This window comes from Rattus norvegicus, chromosome 7 (assembly GCF_021556685.1).
Source record: "Rattus norvegicus strain SHRSP/BbbUtx chromosome 7, alternate assembly SHRSP_T2T, whole genome shotgun sequence".
In the NCBI taxonomy this organism is placed as follows: domain Eukaryota; kingdom Metazoa; phylum Chordata; class Mammalia; order Rodentia; family Muridae; genus Rattus; species Rattus norvegicus.
The window spans coordinates 136,971,684-136,981,700 of NC_141540.1; the positions used below are offsets into that span (position 1 = coordinate 136,971,684).

Here is a 10,017-nt window from a genome sequence, read left to right on the forward strand (position 1 = left end):
AAGAACTCCAAATGGTTATGGGACTGTAAACTGGTGGAGTCATTATGGATGGATATGGGAAGAGTCCATAAAGCTAGAAGTCCATTTACCCCCTGAGCCAACTATAACCACTCCTGGGAATAACAAGATCCGGGTACAACAAACCCCAGGACTTTAAGCCAACACACCACAGCGCTACTTCTCCATGCAAGCCTGCTGCTGCGGTATTCCCAACAGCTAAGACACCGAAGCAGACAGATGAAGAAAATGTGGTACATGTATACCGTAGAATTCTATCTGGCTAGGGCTGGAGAGATGGCTCAGTGGTTAAGAGCACCGACTGCTCTTCCAGAGGTCCTGAGTTCAAATCCCAGCAACCACACGGTGACTCACAGCCCTCTGTAATGAGATCTGATGCCCTCTTCTGATGTGTCTGAAGACAGCGACAGTGTACGTATATGTAATACTACATAATATATAATAAGTCTTTTAAGATATTTTTGCTTGACTAGAAATAAAATTTGTGACATTTGCAGGGAAAGGGATGGATGGAACTGAGGATTGTTATGCAAAGCAAGGCGGGCTGAGGAATGAGTGCAGGCTGAAGGGGCATGCACGTTATGAGTATAGAGGACTGTGGGGTTGGGGAAGAGGTGTAGGGCGGGGAAGGGATGACAAGAGAGTATAGAATACACATGTCATGAAAACAGGCAGAAAGGGGACAACCTGTGGGACAATGACAAGCAAGATGGGAAATGGAAGGACAGAAGCACGTAAGAACATAGTGACATACCAATGTGGCACCCCATCTCTCTGTGTCTTAAGCAGCAGGAAAAACACCTTTAATTAAAAAAATATATCAGTGTATCAAAGCCAAAGAGAACTGGTACTCATCCATCCACTCTGTAAGATGAGGACTCAAGGTCAGGTGCCCGGGAAAGAAGGAACAATGGAGGTCCCCAGTCTACACTCACGGAGCTTAAAATGGCTAACACGGCGGTCCTCGACCTTCCTAGTTCTGCAACCCTTTAATACAGCTCCTCATACTGTGGAGACCGTACCATAGAACTATTGTCATTTCTGTTTCATAACTTTGCTACTGTTACAAATCCTAACGTAGATATCCGTGTTTTCCGATGGTCTTAGGCGACCCCTGTGAAAGGGTCATCCGACCCCCAGGTTGGGAATCACTACCACCTAATGAGCAATGGTAGTATATGCACAGAGGCATCTGTGACAATGTATATGACATTCCTAGACTTTCCCCTGGGCATCTGAGTCCATCCATGTGTCTAGAACTCAATTCCCAATGATCGACTTTAACTGGGAAGTCACCGGGGTATTTACACACCAATGAAATACTTCATTTCCTAACTAAAAAACTAATAACGCATGCAGAGTTAAGGTTATGACCAGGTGGTTATATGGATATTTGATCTATAAAAATATTTTTAGACTAGTTAAAAGAGTTAGGATACTTCCTAAGATAGCTATACCGTATCTGTGATATGTTCTAACTTATAGGACAAAGGTCCAGAGTCTCTTAAGTTACATAAATCAAGATCCAAGTATAGGGTTTTTAAGTTAGCACCCTTCCTCATACTAATCATAAACAAACCCCATTTGCATGTTTAGTGATGTTGTGAAGAGGAAGTTTCAGAGTTGAGGGAGCGAATCTGTGAAAAAAAATATTATTCACAAATAATTTTATTTCTGTGGTGTGAATGTGTGTGATGTTGCCCTATATTTGCAAAGTCTAAATCCCAAGTAATAGTGCCATTTAGAAAGGTTTTTTTTTTTAAAACAAAAGCATTTTTAAGATTTTCCTGTTTATATAAACACCCATATTTTTGCCTAAAGACATCATTTTAATGCAGATTCCCCTGCCCCTGAATCCTTTTCAGATCTCATGTTCCGTCCACACCCCGGGCTTCCGTTCTAACCACAGCAACCGAAGGTCTAGCCCCTGCTAGGCTGACGTGCTGAGCAGCTGAGAGAGGAACATGGCGGCTCTAAGTAGAGTCTGGCATTTCCACATCTTGCTCGGATGACCTTTCCCCCTTGGTTACCGCATCCTATATAGCTGTAGCGCTACCGTGACTCCTCGGTGTAGGAGGCGATCTCAACTAGACGTTCTTGACGTTGTTTAAACATATGGCACACGCTGCAGATGGGAAGCCGGCGGACGGAGAGCGCCCTTCCATCTTCCTGTGGAGATGGACTGAACCAGCAGCTTAGACAGGCTCCAGGTTTAGCACCTGAAAGTTTAGCTTTAAAACCAAGGTCAACTCCACAGAGCTTAGGTCTCTGGCCTTTCCTATGGCTGCTCCTGTGCCCGGAGGCCCAGGACTTCTGGGTAGAGGTAGTGAGAGAATGGGAGGATGGCCACAGCAAATCCTCTCTACCCGCTCAGCTCTGTGGTCGGAAAGCCAACCAACCAGAGCACAGATCTGAATGCCGGTTTGAGTGGCCACACTACGAGAACGTGAAGTAGAACGTAGTGCTCACGCGTGTTCACAGGAGGTGCCAGAGAAATGACACGACAGCACTTACTGCTCTTGACAAGACTGGAGTTGAATGCCCAACGCCCACATCCAAGGGTCACGACTGCTTGTAAATTTACTTCCAGGGCATCCAATGTCCTGTTGTAGCTTTCAGGCACCCGCATGCACCCTATCCATACAGATACACACGTACACATAATTTAAAATAAGATGAGCCTTTCTTTTTAAAAGAGCATTTGCACCAAGGCCCTTTACAACTGTTTCGCACGTATCCACGAGCGTACTAATTCAGAGTTCTATCAGATCACTTCTAAAAGAGAGGAAGAAGAGACTACGGGTAGGGAGACAGCCAAACGAAGAAGATAAGACCTGGTATCAACGGACAAGGATCCGATCGAGGAACGCAGTCTGCAAGCGTTCACGTCTCTGGAGGGCAGCTTCGAAAAGCAGAGAGCTGGAGTTACGCCTAGGAACGGCGTCCAAATGTGTGGCTGAAGCCTGGCCTTCGCTGTGCTGGAAGCTGGCAGCCTGGATGCACAGATGTCCAGGCATCCATCCTAGTCAAAAGGACACCGAGCGATGCCTTATACTACTCAGGGGCTGTGAGCACTGAGACGCCGTCCGCAATCACGAGCCTCTTGAGCGAGAAAGCAGGACTCCCAGGATTCACGGGCACCGAAGAGGGCCAGGACTGAGATGGTGAATAACCCATCCCGTTGAATGTATAGCACACCAACATGTCTGTTTTACACTCCCGACAGTTGGTACTGTCTACATTCTTGAGGCATAGCTAACGCGAAAATTACATATTTTCTTAAGTGTCTACCCCTGGGAACAGACCAGTTTCCACTTCTCACTGACCAGTGCTCTGGGGAGAACTTGTCAGAAAATAACTTTGCACAGTACGGTCATGTGCCCAGAGCCTGAGGGAAGGCTGTCCAACATGAATTTATTCAACCAGTATCATTGAGATGCAAGCATAACTCGGTAGTAACAGGTCTAAACATGATGGATGGGAGCAAGCGGGAGGGCAGACTCACCGGGGATGTAGGGTGAGAATAGGTTTTTTGCTTAGAAAACCTGGTAAGTCTCTCTCTGTTGACTAACATGAGGAGCAATGGGGACCCTTACGCTGTGAGGTTTAACTAAGCAACCGGGTGAGTGCCTCTAGGCTTTACACATGACAGGCACGCAGAATAGGTTAGCCTTGTCATTTACCAGCCTTTGGGTTAGCCAATTAACCTCGGGAGCTTTAGTTTTCTCATCTCAGAGAAGGAAGCATTCTCTATTATATGAAGAATGGGAAGGATTATATATGGGAAGGATGGAGGCTTGCAAATGTATGGAGACACTGCAAGCTGCAAAGCATTTTCCAAACGTTCGTCCATTGACACTGATATTGGCTTCTCAATAAACAAACCTCGTTCAATCTAGGGGAAATCTCTAGGTAAGTGGAGAGCAAGACCCGGCTTCCCTGGACCCCGGCAGGGAGTACTGTCTACACTTTGACGCAAAAGACAACAACAAAGACTCAAAGGCCCATCTCAGCCATAGTGGCACCGTTGGCCTACGCACAGGGTGGTGGTACTGCCATTGATGGCAACACCATCATGTAACCCATGGCAACTGTCAGCAGCAGCTTCCTCCACAGCGTCAGCCAATGGTAGGATCTGGCTGTGGCTCACCTTGCTAGGGAGATGCTCGCAGAAGGCTTTCTAACCTTCCCCCTGGATCCTTTATACACATGAGGCACACAGATGCTGTCTCAATTTTCACACGGAATCTTTAGAGCCATGACTGATTCTCATACCATCCATCACATCAAAGATTCAGTTGTGCTAGGCCCAGTGTATTTAAATAAGTTTCTGGTGACTAAATGATTTGTACATATCTAATTATTAAATATGTGTACATATCTAGTTATTAAATATGTGGACTAAAAACCAATAGAATCAGATCTTTCAAAGATCAAATAGAAAAAAAAAATTAGTCAATGCCCCAAATTAATCTTGCTGAACAATTGTGTAGTTAGAATCCCACATTTTCTATATAGCCTACATGAAATAGATGCAAAAACTTGTCACATTAGATTTAGATTATATTTCTGTTTTGTTCTTTCTGTTGAATGGACTCCCCCCTACATACACACACACACACACACACACACACACACACACACACACACACACACACACAAAGCTATGTCAGATACTGTCCCAGTTTGCTTTCTGTTGCTGTGATAAACACCGTAACCAAAAGCAGACCAGGGAGGAAAAGACTTATTTTACCTTACTCTCCCTGGTAACAATCTATCTGTTGCAAGGGCAGGAAGTCAAACGGGCAGAAGCATGGAGAAAATCTGCTTACTGCCTGGCTCATGGTGGATTGTTCAGCCACAACTTCTTTTTTTTTTTTTTTTCCAGAGCTGGGGACTGAACCCAGGGCCTTGCCCTTGCTAGGCAAGCACTCTACCACTGAGCTAAATCCCCAACCCCTTAGCCACAACTTCTTACACAGCACAGTTCCACCTGCTAGGGGATAGTAACACCCACGGTGGGCTGGATCCTCCAATTAGCAACCAAAAAAATGCTCCACAGATATGTTGCACAGGCCCATCTGATTGAGGTAATTCTTTAGTTAAGGACCTCTCTTCCTAAGTGACATGACTATGTCCAGTTGTTTAAAAATTAGATAGCCCATGGGGCTGGAGAGATGGCTCAATGGTCAAGAGCACTGTCTGCCCTTCCAAAGGACACAGGTTCAATTCCTAGCACCCACATGGTAGCTTACAACTGTCTGTAACTCCAGTTCCAAGGGATATGACACCTTCACACCAACGCACACAAAATAAAATTAAATATGTTTTTTAAAAAGCTAAGTAGTACAGACACCATAAGGAGAAAAGTTAAAACTAACTTCCTCTGTAAAGTATTTTATTCATGTTTTTTAGTTACATGAAAATGATTGATTTCAGTATAAGTCTGTGTGTGTGTGTGTGTGTGTGTGTGTGTGTGTGTGTATGCACACATCAATAATTGTGCTCTCGCCACCCTCCCCAATCCTTCCTGTTCCTTCTCATTGGTCTCTGTCCCCCAAAGAGCCCTTGTCTGCACAACACACACACACACACACACACACACACACACACACACACACACTTAAATCCAGATTCAGATTCCTCACAAGAAGCATGCAATGTTTTATCTTCTTTTTTTTTTTTTGCAATGTTTTATCTTTTAACCTCCAGTTACAAAGTGATTCTGATGTTTCTAAAATAATGACTCTCAGTTTTTAAGTTTTCTCCCCATTATTGGCTGATAAGGAGAATTTTACATTTTAACTTAAATCCTCTCCAGTGTAGAAAATTAAGTACTAAGAAATAAAAGTACTCCTCCGTCAGAGAGGGCTAAGCTATGGATACCACAAGGTTAGAATCGGGGGTCTTTTTGCTCCTCAAGGACCAAACTTTGCCTTTAATGGGTTCTGTGTTGTCCCCACCGGAGACATGCTTCAGAGTTCCGGATTCAGACAACAGAAGAGTCTTTGGTCATCAGCCCCATGATGATTAGTAACGCTCCTATTCATACCGTAAATAAATATGTATGAAGAAGTTTGTCGGCGTTAATGATGTCCTGAGTCACGCCTGTAGTTCAGACTCTACGTCTAATTAAGGCCCTCGTCGTGCGCTTACTTGAAGGAAACAACATGACGGTCTTTGTTAAACTGCGGTTGGAATGTAAATTACTAAAAACATTCTACTACAGACGCGCAACACCGTGCTATGTAGGCTGGAAAGAGAGGGTAGGATTACGATTGTGCCATCTTATCCGTACCAACTCTCTGTGGCCCGCAGAGCACAGGCTGGGACTTCTCGGTCTTCTAGCGCGCGCTCTCCCCAGCGTCCTTAGTCTTTTTCTTTGGCCCTGTCTAGACACATATCCCTCCTTGTCACTGTTCCTGGCCCACGTCCCCTTTCTCACCTCTGGTTCCATTTATCCAACCGCCAGTCAACATGGCTCCGCGGATTCCCTCTGATAAGTATCTACACGCTGTATCCCACTATATCCCATGCTGACTTTGTTCTTTCCCTTTCACCTTATACAGCCCATCTCATCGGTGTCAATGAACCATCGATGTATTAATAATTCTGAGCATTTTTCTAGTTCCCTACATCAGCTTCGAGATGCCAACAACTTTAGCACTTGGACTGTGCTACAAACCGTGATCCCACGTGATCATTTGAGTAGACAAACAGCTCTCTCTTAGCCTAATTAAAATGCAAGTTTGTATCCAAATCAAAACTTTTCCACGTTCACCATCTACGCCAGTGGCTCTCAACCTTCCTAACGCCACGACCCTTTAATACAGTTCATGTACTAAAATTGTTTTCATTGCCGCTTCATAACTGTAATTTCGCTACCACCAAGAACCGCAATGTGTCTGGTATTTCCATGGTCTTAGGCAAGCCCTGTGAGAGGGTCATCTCACCCCCAGGTTGAGAAGCACTGAGCTATACTCTTTTCCTCACACCCTTGTTTCTATTAGATTTCCCCACAGTGGCGCCTGTTATCTTTCAATTGTCTATAAGCATTCTTGTCCTTCCTATGAAAATGTAATTCTTTTTTCATCGAGTTCAGGGGATGTTCTGAATAGACTTGACTTACCCTTCAGAGCCAGTCAGTCTGAAGACACGCCTATTTTTGTCTATCAGGTAAATTTTACGGGTGTTCTCTGTTACTTTGATGACTTCTATATCCCTGTGGAAACCATCAGTCAACACTGCGATTCTGTGTTTGGATATTTGACTGTAGCCTTCCGCAAGAATGATTGACTCATTGATCCATTCTAGAATCAAAGAACGGTGTATAGCTGGTCAGAGGATCCAGCAAATACGTAAGCCCTGTGTGATCTCACCCTCCATGCAAAATTTGAGGTTTAACAAAATGTATTTTGGAAATATAATTACACGAACTCTAAAACTAGCCTAAGAAGAAATGTCATTAGCTTTTTAATGAAGCGTGGAAATTTTAGTGAGAGGAAAAGTCTGTTCCTAAGATGATTCTCAACTGAACAACATCCTAAAAGTAAAATTAGCTTTGTCTTTAACTCAAGATTCTATAAATGCCCCAGGTTTGTATGTATGTGTATGTGTGTGTATATATTCCTTTTTAAAGTATATGTATACTTTTAAATATATTACATATCTACATAAAATATATATAATTCATAAAATGAATAATATATAAAATATATAAACTTTTTTTTTCTTTTCTTTTTTTCGGAGCTGGGGACCAAACCCAGGGCCTACCACTGAGCTAAATCCCCAACCCCTATATAAACTTTTTAAAGGTAATATACCCTATATTATATTATATATTATTTATATATTGATATGATATGTAATATATCAATAATACATTATTAATATTAATATAATTAATAATATATTATTAATATGCATTATGTAATATGCATCTTATAATAATATTCTTCTGGGTAAAATCAGCTTTACTAATAATTATACACAGTTGATTTGCAAGCCTGTAGCTTATGGGTAGCACAGTGCTAATCATAGCATTTTATAAGATTCAGGGACACGCTGCATTCTGGCCAGAACACAGTATCTGCAGTCTCATAGGGTAGAACTATAGAAAAAGGACACAGGTACCTATAACACCAAAATGTGTTCCTCTTAGGCCATTTGAGTAGATATAAAGGCGTGTCATCATGTTTTAAAAGAATCATTTCTTTGAAACTTTACTGATGAGTCTCCAACACAACCATACTGTAATTAAACAGTCATTGGCAAAGGAAAGTAAACGTTAGAAAACAGGATGAGGCCCTCGGTGAGTTGGAGACCCAGAGCGGGAGCCGTTTGTGTCTGTGCTCTTTTAAAGCAAATACATAAATCTGCTCTCCGATGGAGCACGGCCAATACCTGTCAGCTGACAGGGGATACAGGAGCCCCAGTGAACTGATGTCTTCATCAAGTGCTTGGCCTCGCACGGACTGCATCCTAGACCAGTTTATTCAAAGCAGAAAGACAGAGAATAAGCCTTAAGGCTGCCACTAATCGTAAGGGCCCTAATATTTCTTCTCACCCACTGTTGAACAATGCAGTTCTACTCCGTACTGGGACGGCCAAGTCGAAAGACAGCAGACACTTCGAGTTAACCTCCGTCTACCAGGCCCGGGCACAGAATTTAACCAGGGAATTAATCAATGCTTTACATGAACGTTTAGAAATTGGTATGTCGATGATTTTAGAGAAAAGACGGTATCTAATTTCTGAAAGCTGGAAAGGTCGCCGTTTAGCATCAGCTAATGGAATCACATTCATAACTTCAGTAGAAGCAAACAGCGAAGGCTAAAAGCCTTTCCTGGGGCTTGGGATATAGATCCGTGAGAAAGTATGGGCTTGCAGGGCATAGTCCTCCGTCCAACGTTGGGCATGGAAAGAAAATAATAGCCCAAAGCAACCACAAATATGTTCCTTTTGAGAGAGGGTCTTACTCTATAGCTATGACTGGCCTGGAACTCACTCTCTACAGCAGGCTGGCCTTGAACTCACAGAGCTCTCCCTCCCAGGCACTGGGATTATAGGCACACATATCCAAGCCGCACAAGAACCAACGTGAGAGTCACTTGTCCATCACTGAGAAGGGTGAAAGGCTCTTTCCAGGCTTCCATTTGCCCTAAGATGCTTTCTTTGAACAGTTACACTATGTAGATGCTAATGTTGACATCAAGTTACAGCTTGGCATGGCATCAAATGTGAGAGACACTAACCGTGGCATGTAAGCTTAAAACAAGGCCCTGGAAGAATGAATAGAATCGTTCACTTATAAGATCCATGCCTTGTATGACATTGTCCCGGCATCTTCTTGAGTCACTGGATACCTAGGCTAAATCCAGGTCCTCTTGTGTTTATTAGGCCATTTTTAATACCATTTTAAATTGATAGATAGTATGATTTTCTGAAGTGTACAAAGGAAAAAACCATCTCAAACTTAATTTTTGTCCCAATACTTTTACAACACAGATAACATCAAATACCTGATACATGGGGGTTTTTTTGGGGTTGAAGAACACTTTCACAAGGGTCACCTAAAACTATCGGAAAACTCAGATATTTACATTTTGATTCATAGCAGTAGTGAAATTACAGCTATGAAATAGCAACAAAATAACGTTACAGTTGGGGGTCTCACCTTAACATGAGGAACTGTATTAAAGGGTCGCAGCTTTAGGGAGGCTGAGAGTCACCACCTTAGAGCCTCACCTCTCTCACAGCTGACTCCCTCAGCTTCTCCTGTGAGAAACTGCGATCAGCCAGCCTCCTGCTCTGAGCACCTGTGGCCACGCCTTCTTTGTGATTACAGATTCCGGAACCCTAACTGGCTTCCGGCCTGGTGTTTTGTCACAGCAACAAAAGGTAACTAATACAGCTAGTTTAGGGGGAATGGATAAACTGTCTCAGGTTGAGCCCATGTTCTCACAGCTCTAACAGATCCAATAAATATGTTGGATCTGA

At 43.2% G+C, this 10,017-nt stretch overlaps 1 long non-coding RNA gene across 1 annotated transcript in view; it reads right to left on the reverse strand.

Moving 5' to 3' along the window:
• Positions 1 to 9,818, reverse strand: part of LOC120093717 (uncharacterized) — a 29,942-nt gene extending 20,124 nt beyond the window's left edge. Inside the window, exon 1 of the long non-coding RNA XR_015625942.1 lies at positions 9,695 to 9,818. This is a non-coding gene — a long non-coding RNA (uncharacterized LOC120093717). The remainder of the gene's footprint in view (positions 1 to 9,694) is intronic.
• Between the last annotated feature and the right edge of the window lie 199 nt (positions 9,819 to 10,017).